The 12,514-nt window shown below is 30.0% G+C and overlaps 1 long non-coding RNA gene across 1 annotated transcript; it reads right to left on the reverse strand.

Annotated features, from left to right (window-relative positions):
- Positions 1-262: 262 nt before the first annotated feature.
- LOC111707557 (uncharacterized) lies at positions 263-10,174 on the reverse strand. The gene is made up of 4 exons (XR_002766473.1): positions 9,273-10,174; positions 7,490-7,553; positions 7,203-7,316; positions 263-613 (listed from the first exon to the last, which is right to left on the reverse strand). It is a non-coding gene; the product is annotated as an uncharacterized LOC111707557 (long non-coding RNA).
- Positions 10,175-12,514: the final 2,340 nt, after the last annotated feature.

The following is a 12,514-nucleotide window of genomic DNA, read 5'->3' on the forward strand; positions in this document are numbered from 1 at the left end:
AGTATATAAGTATTATAATATATATAATCTTCTCTTTATATAAGAATTTAGTATATATTTATCTAGTATATAAGTATGTTTATTATATAATCTTCTCTTTATATAAGAATTTAGTATGTATTTATCTAGTATATAAGTATTATAATATATATAATCTTCTCTTTATATAAGAATTTAGTATGTATTTATCTAGTATGTAATATAGTATTTACAATATATATAATCTTCTCTTTATATTAATAAACAATATAAGTTTCTCGTAATCTCTGCTTAGTGTTCATAACAGTAATATTAAACAAAAAAATCTTTATTATTCCATGGTACAACGTATTTAGCTATTCCTTCATTTGGGTCTTGCTTCTATCAACTTTATTAGATTCTATCAATCCAGATAAACGCATTTATTGCCTGTTGGTATCCAATAGATGTAAACACGACTAAACCGATCCGGCCAAAATATTTTATGGCAACTCACATGACCCAGTTTAACAAATCCAAAGGGATTTATAAACATCCAACCAATGATAAAAATACTATCATATTTGACCTGCATATCCACCACTTCCTGTTCTGTTGGAGACAGCCCTAGAGCTTTCATTGCCTGAAGTAGGTCCTAAATATGGAATATTTTAAAGAGTAATTTCTGTGTACTTTCCTTTTAAATTAAAGTTAATAGAACTTCTAAACTAGTTTCTGTTGACGTTGTCTGTTCCACATGAAGTATTTAATACGCGGAGACAACTCTGGAACATAAAAAAATCTGGTGAAAGGGAAAATTTTGAAAAATGAAAATTTGGTGAAAAAATAGTAAAATTTGTCAAAAGATAAAAAGGAATATTATCGAGGCTGATATTTCTCCAAACGTAAAGAACACATTTATAAATATAGCTATAAACTATATGAGAATCTCTATATGGGTATAAACTATCTCTATATAATAGTGTATAGCTGTATAAACTATCTCTATATGATATAATATAGCTATAAACTATATCTATAAATATATTATATAGCTATAAACTATCTCTAAATGATAAAATACAGCTATAAACTATATCTATATGATATTATATCTATAAACTATCTTTATATGATATCATATAGCTATAAACTCTCTTTATGTGATATCATATAGCTATAAACTATCTCTATATGATATTATATAGCTGTAAACTATCTATACAAAATATAAGATAGCTATAAACTATTTCTATATAATAGTATATCTATAAACTATCTCTATATGATAGTATAGCTATAAACTATCTTTATTTGATATTATATAGCTATAAACTATCTTTATATGATATTATATTGCTATGAACTTTCTTTATATGATATAATACAGCTATAAACTATATCTATAATGATATTATATAGCTATAAACTATCTATATGATATAATATAGCTATAAACAATATCTATATGCTAGTATATAGCTATCATCTATCTCTATATGATATTATATAGCTATAAACTATCTTTATATGATATGAGATAGCTATAAATTTATATAATATTATATAGCTATAAACTATCTCTATATGATATTATATAGCTATAAACTATATCTATATGATATAATATAGCTATAAACAATATCTATAATGATATAATATAGCTATAAACTATCTCTTTATGATATTATGAAGCTATAAACTATCTCTCTATGTTAGTGTATATCTATAAACTATTTCTATGATTTCCAGGTTTAAATCTCTAATAATTTTGAGCAGGAAAATGACAATGTTTTCTAACCCTCTAAACTTCTGATTTTAAACATTTTCCCTCCGAACATTATAGATCAGGAAAGAGATACAGTCTTATCCACAAAATATTGGATTTTAGAAACGATTTATCCAGTTTTTCATACATTTTTTGCTCTTTGCAACATTTATCTATCTTTCTTTGAAAAATTATAAGTTCGTCATTTTGTGGATATTAAAAGTAACCCTTAAGATTGTTTATATAATAGTTGTAGGTCGTCGTCCTTATTGGGTGACCCTGTAAAAAAGTTTGGTTGCTATACCTCTAGTGCTCTATATAGCCTACATCATGTAAAAAGTACGTTTTGTATGACACTATAAACAATTTCAAACCAAACAAAACAATTTAATAAATGATGTATATTTTATTATTAAATATTTTTTTGTATGAAGTTTATTATAAATAATATGGCATGATAAGTACTAAAAGTAATTTATGTTTATTAGTGGTGTGATGAAAATAATAAAATGCGCAACCTCGGGAGAAAATAGATTCCTAGGGAAAGAAGTTTTTTGACTCTGAGGCCACGAAAGTCCAAGTTTAAAAGTTTTGAAGTAGCCTCCGGAAAAATTGAAAAAAAATGTTTTTTGTCTCCAATGAAGAGAATGGGTCTCCAACGACATTTTTTTAATAAAATTATAAACACAAAAGTTCTCCTCCTCCTCATAAAATATGCTAATACTATCTAAATCTCTTTAAATCTATTCTCATCTTAAACGGGAAACTATTTTCTATTCTGGGAAAATGTTTTGTTTCTATTTTTTTTAATTAAAAACCTTTTCTTCTTATTTTTACATTTCTGTCAGCATAGTGATTGAAAACAGTATTGGGACTTTTCAGTGTACACTGTATAGTGTAGAGCTGATCGATTAGGCCTTCTAAGTTGAAAAACTTTTTCCAATAGGCCAAAAAACTATATAAAAAATGAATACATTGACCAATTTTTGTTGTTGTTGAAAATTTCATGTTAGACTAATTTTCTTGAAAATATTATGCTGAATTCAAATTTATATAAACCATCTTTAAAAATGTTTAGAATTGATAAAGTCCGAGCACCAAAACCTACAAAAACCAGAAAGAAAGGAAAAAATAANACATGATCTACAAATATCAAATTATCTAAAAAGCCATAAAGGGGGGGGGCACCCTGTAATGTTTTCTCCGCCATGCAGTGTTTGTTTACCTTCTTGTCAAATCGGTTTTTAGCTAAATTAAAAACATTTATTTTTTGCCTCAGATATTTCATGTTTCAATTCAACATGATCGGGATGGGGTTACGAGTTTTTGGAAAAGGAAAAATACGACACACTGTACTAGACAGACGGAGAAGGTATAATTTATTCGGTATTACTAGTACGACTTTGTGACCTCAAATAAAGATTTTCAAGTTTTAATTCTATGCTCAATTGTAACAAAAAAGCAAATCATCTGAGATGGAATTTAAAGAATTTGAGCCGAGGTTTAAATCCGCCAAAACCCGGTTTAAATTAAGCGCCAGCTTAAATCTTGAAACATTTGATACAATTTTAAGTGTTACCAACCATATTTAAACCGCGGCTTAAATTTAAACCGCCGCTCAAATTCTTTAAATTCGGCCAGTGGTTACATATCAGAAATTCAAAACATGTTTGTTCTTCTTCATAGTTCTTTAATGAGAGTTTTTCTGATTGAAAACATTAAATATTTCAATGTAACGTGCAACTTACTTTATTTTGACGTGACAATCATTTTGAGGTATTTTTTTATTTGGTGTCTTTTATTTTAATAAATCTGAGACAAATATAAAGAAAATAATAAGAGAACATGAAACTTATAATCATATGAATTAAATTCAATATTCTTTAAAATTTATGTTATGTTCAAAATGGTGTTATCCTTTTAACTGGTAAACTATAAAGTAGTAATCTCTGTTAGTTCGATCATAACGTATTATTCCCTTCACCGATTTTCCTTAAATTTTGATTTTGATAACTCGGCAGAACCGCAGTTTGGTTTGAATATATTAATTTGCGTGAATTGAACTTTTATTATGAAAACTTGGTTTATAGGCAAAAACATTCTGTCATCCATTCTTCTAAAGGTCAAATTTACTTCAATAATATTTATTTTTTAGTGTTAAATGTCGACATATGCACAATCTATTTTTATCTATGGATACATTTTCTTAACTTACGTTTTCAGGCAAAGTTGATTTTAATCATTAATTATTAAACTAACCCAGAATATCAAAACAAAGTAAAACTAGACAACTTTTATTTTATCCTTGCGCCTAGGGATGTACATCTATTGTATACTTGCCCTAGGGATGTACATCTATTGTATCCTTGCGCCTAGGGATGTACATCTATGGTATCATCCTTGTGCCTAGGTATGGACATCTATTGTATACTTGCGCCTAGGGATGTACATCTATTGTATCCTTGCGCCTAGGGATGTACATCTTTTGTATCATCCTTGCGCCTAGGGATGGAGATCTATTGTATCCTTGCGTCTAGGGATGGACATCTATTGTATCCTTGCGCCTAGGGATGGACATCTATTGTATCCTTGCGCCAGGGATGGACATCTTTTGTATCCTTGCGCCTAGGGATGGACATCTATTGTATTTTTGCGCCTAGGGATGGACATCTATTGTATCCTTGCGCCTAGGGATGGACATCTTTTGTATCCTTGCGCTAGGGATGGACATCTATTGTATCCTTGATTCTTCAAGTATTAAAGGGACAGTACACTTCAGTTCTTCTTCAAGTATTAAAGGGACAGTACACTTCAGTTCTTCTTCAAGTATTAAAGGGACTGTACACTTCAGTTCTTCTTCAAGTATTAGTGGGACTTTACACTTCAGTTCTTCTTCAAGTATTAAAGGGACTGTACACTTCAGTTCTTCTTCAAGTATTAAAGGGACTGTACACTTCAGCTCTTCTTCAAATATTAAAGGGACTATGCACTTCAGTTCTTCTTCAAGAATTAAAGGGACTGTACACTTCAGTTCTTCTTCAAGTATTAATGGGACTGTACATTTCAGTTCTTCTTCAAGTATTAAAGGGACTGTAAACTTCAGTTCTTCTTCAAGTATTAAAGGGACTGTACACTTCAGTTCTTCTTCAAGTATTAAAGGGACTGTACACTTCAGTTCTTCTTCAAATATTAAAGGGAAGGTCGACTAATTTAAAGAGTTACATGTCAAACTATCCACGGCGCTTTTTTTCTTTTCACAAATGATGGAAATATCCTTGCTTTTCTAAACTATATATCACTGGAAGGTCACTTAAATTTTTGTTGACAGTTTCTTTAAAACCTATAAAATGGAAAATATAAAACTTGAAAATGGGTCACAAATTTGGTCTTCATTTCTTATTTTGTTTTATAAAAGCATACTTCTGTTTCTTTTTTTATCTGACTAATCTCCAAATTGTAACCTTACGTAACATGATCTACAAATATCAAATTATCTAAAAAGCCATAAAAACTTTTTTTAATATTATGGATTGTAAAAAACAGGTGTTTTATATTTCTCACATACTTGAATATTTAATAATTCAGTTTTCCAGTTTTCTATTCAAGGAAAGTTCCCCCTTATCTATTTTATGTGACACAGAAGCACTATAAAGCAAACACTACCATACTCTACAGTAGACAGACCATACTCTACAGTAGACAGACCATACCCTACAGTAGACCATATACTCTACAGTAGACCCTATACTCTACAGTAGACCATATACTCAACAGTAGACCATATACTCTACAGTAGACCATATACTCTACAGTAGACCATACACTCTACAGTAGACCATATACTCTACAGTAGACCCTATACTCTACAGTAGACTAACCATACTCTACAGTAGACCATATACTCTACAGTAGACCCTATACTCTACAGTAGACCATATACTCTACAGTAGACCCTATACTCTACAGTAGACCATATACTCTACAGTAGACCCTATACTCTACAGTAGACAAACCATACTCTACAGTAGACCATATACTCTACAGTAGACCCTATACTCTACAGTAGACTCTATACTCTACAGTAGACCGTATACTCTACAGTATACCCTAGACTCTACAGTAGACCATATACTCTACAGTAGACCATATACTCTACAGTAGACCCTATACTCTACAGTAGACCATATACTCTACAGTAGACCCTATACTCTACAGTAGACCATATACTCTGCAGAAGATTATATAATCTACAGTAGACCCTATACTCTGCATAAGATTATATAATCTACAGTAGACCATATATGTACTATGCAAAAGATTATGTAATCTACAGTAGGCCAACAAGATAAATTTAAAATAAAGCCTAACACAACTTTGAAAATGTAAATATCTAAAAGTTTGATTATCCTAAGCTCTAACTATTATCCTATTTGCCTCATACGATGTTAAAGTTTTTAAAGACTTAAAAATAAAATCCTTTTCATCCTGCTACATAAAAATAAATTGTGCACGGAGGGGTTTTTACTACCCTGAAACGAATTTGGATAACAAACTGTTTTTATAATTACAAAACGTGTAAATATGAACAACGTTTTAGTATTTTAAAGGAATTGTCGACGTAATTAAGTAAGTTACTCAATAACGTAGGGTTTCCAACGTAACAGATTATTTACTTACGCAAAATTACGTGCAGTAACGCTAAATAATTTTCATTTCGTGTAATTTCGCAGGATCTTACGCGTAATTGGCGCAACTTCAATTTCGCGAAATTCATGCATAATTTTGTGTAATTTCAACATAATAGTTTCACGAAATTTTGTAATAATGACGCCTAATTAGCGAAACTTCAATTTTTCGAGATTACGGCGTAATTTTGTGTAAATTTTATGTGGAATCAGAAAAACTTCTATTTCGCGGAACTTCGCCGTAATTTTTCTTAATTTATACAAAGTAGTTTCGCGAAATTTTGCAATAATTACGCCTATTTAGCCAAACTTCAATTTTGCGTAATTTCTACAAATGATTTTGCAAAATTTTGCTATCAAATATACTCGTTATTATCGAAATTTCTACAAATTCACGTCGCAAAGTTTTTTGCTTTTGTTTTGCCGTATTAGAAAAGTAAAATTTTTCTGTAATTACGACCTAAGTTTGTGAAAGTTTTAAGTATGAACTTTTAATACAAGTAACTCTCCATTTAAAAGTGAATGCTCAATTCCCATTTTTTTAAAACAAAATAATTCCTATCTTAATTTTTTTATTTGGTAATCAAAGAAGAAAATCAACGGATTTCAACACTAGTTACAAATAAAAAGGACGATTTCTTCCTCAATGTTACTCAGATAAAGATATTAAGTGTACTGTATATACCGTTGTGAATCTTTAATGGGGGTCGGGGTACTTAATTATAGTTTGTAGTATCTTTAAGATCAAAAAAGTCTCCGGCAAAATTTAATAAATCAAATAAAGTCCTTACCTTGGTATATATTGTTCCTTCTCTTAGCCCGGTTTCATATTGATGGAAGACGACTGTAACTGCTTCCATTTCTTCATCTGTGAGCGGGGCATAGCGCTCTTTCATCGCGCTAACCTTTGTACCGCCATTTTTGTTTTTGTTTTAGGCATTTTTTCAAAAAATTATCTCAAAAGAAATAAATACACAGAAAATTTGTTAATGTTAGATGTTTTTTAAAGATATAAAATGCATTTTTCTTTGAACAATATAATTTTTTAAATGAAACAAAACAAAAAAGGAAGTCAAACCTTTTTCATAATAAATCAGGCACCAGATTTATATTGGGGACTTTTTTTAGCACATCAGTCCCGACTTAAAATAAACAACTTTTAATTTTCCACTTAAATAATATTTTGTTTTAATAATCTCGCTTTAAATACCGTTTATTGAGTGAATTGAGGTAGACTTCTAATCTAACTTAAATGTAAGGGTTTTAAAATAGTTCAAAAATGTTGAAAAATATAAATGTTTATTATTGACAAATATTGAAATATGACAAATGTTCCTACATATATTTTTCAAGGGTTTTGAAATAAGTTAAAAGTAGCTCAAAACAAAAGTTATAACTATTTTAGGTTCTTTTTCCCACCGACCAGCCGTTTAAAGGTTGAAAAGTTATAAATTGAAGTCATATGAAATTCCATTAAATATAGTTGGTGGAAATGACCCCAGATTTACAGAAAAACCTCAATGTCTAGAAATGTTTCCCTAATTCAAAATCAATGACAAAAAAAATGTGGTGAAAAGTAGATTTCTTGTAAAAAGTTTAACAATTTATTTGACAGTTCAATTTGAATACAAATGGATGACAGAGAAAAATGTACGAAGAGAAGTTTTCTCAGCTTAATAGAATAGATAAGAATAGAATAGATAAGTATAGAATAGATAAGAATAGAATAGAATAGATAAGAATAGAATAGATAAGAATATAATATAAAAATTGAATAAATAAGAATAGAAGATAAGAATAGAAGATGAGAATAGAATAAATAAGAATAGAAGAGTTAGGAATAGAATATATAAGAATATAAGATAAAAATATAAGAAAAAAGATAAGAATAGAATAGAAGTTTAACATAGAATAGATAAGTATAAAATAAAGAATAGAAGATTGGGATTAGAAGAGAGAGACATAATAAATAAGAATTTAAAAAAATTGATTTAATAGATTGGAAAAGAATAGAAAAGGTTGAGAGAAATAAAAACTAGAAAAATTGAAATGAAAAGAAAAAAGTAAAGAATACCTTGAAGAAATAAAAATGATAAAAAAATTAAATGAAAAGAAAAAAATTGAGTTTAGATACGAATAAAAAGAAAATAGTAGAGTTTAGATACGAATAAAAATAAAAAAGTAGAATTTAGATGTGAATAAAAAGAAAAATAGTAGAGTTTAGATACGAAAAAAGTAAAAGAGTAGAGTTTAGATACGAATAAAAAGAAAAATAGTAGAGTTTAAATACGAATAAAAAGAAAAGAGTAGAGTTTAGATACGAATAAAAGAGAAAAGAATACCTTTAAGAAATAGAAAATTGAATAATAAACAATAAAACAGAAAGGATAAAAAATTTAGAAGAATTGATTGAAAGAATAATAGAATGGAATAAATGGAACAGAATAAAAACAATTCATATTAGATATCAAGAGATAAATAGAATGAAATTAGAAAATAATAGAATAGAATGGAATGCACATCGATGTAAAGAATTGTTTGAGATATATTGGTAACCTGTTGTTCAACGGGAAGAGTTGGTTTGAGACTGGGGGAAAGATGAGAAGATAAAGAGGTAGGCGATTATATCAATACAATTAAGACAACTTTTTTATTAAAGTTTTGCATATGAACAAGATTCTTTTGAAATAAAAGTTTACTAGTAATCAAAGAGAAGCTTTTTTAATAGTTTATGTGTATTCATGCTGTTTAACAGCTTGATGTAAATCAGAATTGAAATCGAAAGTCGTCTTTCTTGTATAGCGATAATCGCCTACCCCTGTATATTGCTCAATGCTCTATATATATTCCTTTGTATTTACCTGTAACCAGGGACCCGGAGTAATCTCTAGTATTTACTCCATACTAGAGAATAGATCTAACCAAACTTGGAGCAGATACTAGTTTCATATCCAGGGTTTATCTGTGTATTAGTTCTACCCGGAAAAGGTTTAGCAACAGTTATCTCCGGAGTTGGACCTCCTGCTCCTTTCAAGGTTTGGAACAGATTAGCTCCGGATCTGGGTTCTCCGAAGGTTGGGAAGAAATAACTCCTTGTGTCCGCCACACCCACCTACTCCACCGCTCTTATTCTCCGGTAAATCCTGGGGTTTCTTGCTTCTCTAGGCACTGTTAGCCTCAATCTCTCTCCTCCCCCCTCCTCCCTCCTCCCTCCTCTACCCTTCTTATAATTCATCCTGACTCCACCCTTCTCTTCAATCTTTAACCTCTCTCCGCACATATTCTTCGGGCACTTCCTCATTAGGCACTCCTTTCCAGGCACTCTTTATCCTTTCCAGGCACTCTTTATTCTTTACAGGCACTCTTTATCCTTTCCAGGCACTCTCTATCCTTTACAGGCATTCCTTATCCTTTTTTAAGGAACTCCTGATCCTTTTTAGGCACTTCCTATCAATTCAAGTCACTTTTTATCCTTTCTAGGCACTTCTTATTCTTTCTAGGCACTCCATATCCTTTCCAGGCAATCCTTATCCTTTCTAGGAGCTCTTTTCCTAAAAAAGCACTTCTCTCCGTTCTGGAGACTCATTCAAACACTCCTCATTCTTTTCAGGCACTCCTCTTCTTCAAGAAACTTATTTTCCTTCCCAGGCACTTTTTCCAAAATATTGTTCCTTCTTTTTTATTCTCTGTATTCAGTAAAAGTATTTAAATATAATTTTCTCCATTTTGACGTATATAAAACCGGCCCCGACTTCACTGAACGACAGGTTGTCTGTTAATAAAATTTTTTTTGAAATCTAAATATTTATTGTCTTTTTTAATTGTACAAAGAAGTTAACATGTAGTCGACAAATTCGTTTACATTATTTTAGATTTGTGAAATAAATACAAAATTGCTTACATGTGTTTACATTTTTTTATGAGAGATTTGTATAAGGGCCAAATACGTACATTTCTTAAATTAGAAATTTGGATTTAAGGATACATGGATCCTGCAAGACATACAAAATGAAGAGTGCAACAATGAAGTCGTAGAGAATTAAATGCATATAATTAGTCGGTGACGAAGATTTTTTAAGAATCGTCTGCATATAATTTGGGCATTTTATGAAGAAAATCAATTTGAGCAAGCGTTATACAGTTTTTATGTAACAATGGTATAAAGTCAATGTACGCTATATGGAAAAAACTACGATTGTACTAACGAAGAACATTGAAAGTTCAACGTTGGTATGGCATTACATTAGTTAAACTATGTCGTCTTGATGCTAATTAGCCAACGTAAATATAGAAAACGATATATTTAGGAAACATACTGGCAAGGAACATTGATGTTTCCTTCCTGCATATTCCCTTCTCTCTGTGGTTAAGAATCTACACGGCCGACGTGAAGATAGCAGGCATCAAAATTAAGAAGTGTTAAATGTGAAAAAGCTTATTGGAGAAACATTTAGTTTCAATTGGAAGAAAACACATTATGCTTAAGAACTAGACTCACGTAGAACATTGGTTCTGCGCTACTGTCTAGGGCATTGAAAAGAGATTAGTGCTTAATCTCTTCATTTTTCTCAAATCATCAAGGTATAGCAAGGTATGGTGCACGTTTATATTGTGCTACGAATTAGAGATGTCGATGTAGCGTAGTTATCTCCTTAATAAAATTAATAGTTGAATATTTTTGAGAATGTAAATACACGGTCAGTGAAATAGTACCCGTTTGCTCCTTGAAATATACAAATGTGTAAAATTGTTAATTTTATATTTTGATAAATGCGTTGTCCTGTTCCTATATACTTAGATTTAAAATTATTGCGCAAAAATTTCGAAAATTGTGTTTCATTGGAATACCGGTTAGTTTCTGTTATTTTCTTAAGAAGAGAAAATTAGTAGAAAATGGTTTAATTAATTATAGTTTTATCTTCAGTTTTCCTTTACATAGGCTCTCAGCTCTTCATCAATCTTCTGCTTTACATTCTATATAATGCACAGGTTTATTTCACAAATATAATTCAAAGAAAGAATTTATTTTAGCTTATATATCATTCTGTAAGAGAGGATACATTGTTCTATTTTTTGTGTTTTATGTTTTATTTTTATGTTTTATGTTTTATGTTTTATGTTTTATGTTTTATGTTTTATGTTTTATGTTTTATGATCTAGTGTCTAGTGTCTGGTGTCTAGTGTCTAGTGTCCAGTGCCTAGTGTCTAGTGTCTAGTGTCTAGTGTCAGGTATCTTGTGTCTAGTGTCTAGTGTACTATTTACTTGGTACAATATTGGAAACAGATCTAATACTGATTATTTTCTGAATAGGAGGGAGGGGGGGAGTTTAACCGGAGTGCAGGGGGAGGGGTTAAATAGATAGTTTTGTATTTAAAAGTATAATGGATATTAATTAACGTAAGATTTGATAGTTATAACACATTTTTTATCAAAAAGTATTTTTAAATAAAGTTAATGGTATTTAGTATTAAATTATAAAACCATCAAATATCTAAATTAATTGTTTTATAAATCCCCCCAGCCATCAAACTGTCATAAAATCATTTTGGTGTAAGCTAATAAATTAATTTCATTATCACTGTAAAAACTTTTTTAATATGAAATTGAGATTCTTCTAGATTCTATTTAAGTGTTTAAATGTTGCTTTTCAAGCGAACACATTTCTTCGTAAATGAAAAACTCAAAATTTTGCAGATTTTTCTGTAAACATTGATAGATTTCTAAAAAAAAAATTTAATCGATATATAAAATACTAGCTGAAGGGCCCGGTGTTGCCCGTGGGAAAAAACTGTTTGAAAAAAAATGTTGAAAAAAAATCTTTGAATTTTGTTTAACCTATAAAATTCAGCCCAATCGGTCCAGCCGTTTGGCCGGCTATACGCAACATATATATAAGAATGTCCCTTTAATGTAGTCTTTAAACGACAAACTGTTCAAAAAGAAGCAAGAATCAATCGTATAAGGAATCAAGAATAAAGAGTATGAAAATGAGAAAATCGCAGAATTGTAATCCATATTTATTAGTAAACTGTTCTGCGTTTATTGTCAATCTAAAAGAAAGTTCCGCAAAAATAAAAGACGATTTTGAATTCTGCACTCACG

This window comes from Eurytemora carolleeae, unplaced genomic scaffold (genome assembly GCF_000591075.1).
Source record: "Eurytemora carolleeae unplaced genomic scaffold, Eaff_2.0 scaffold813, whole genome shotgun sequence".
In the NCBI taxonomy this organism is placed as follows: domain Eukaryota; kingdom Metazoa; phylum Arthropoda; class Copepoda; order Calanoida; family Temoridae; genus Eurytemora; species Eurytemora carolleeae.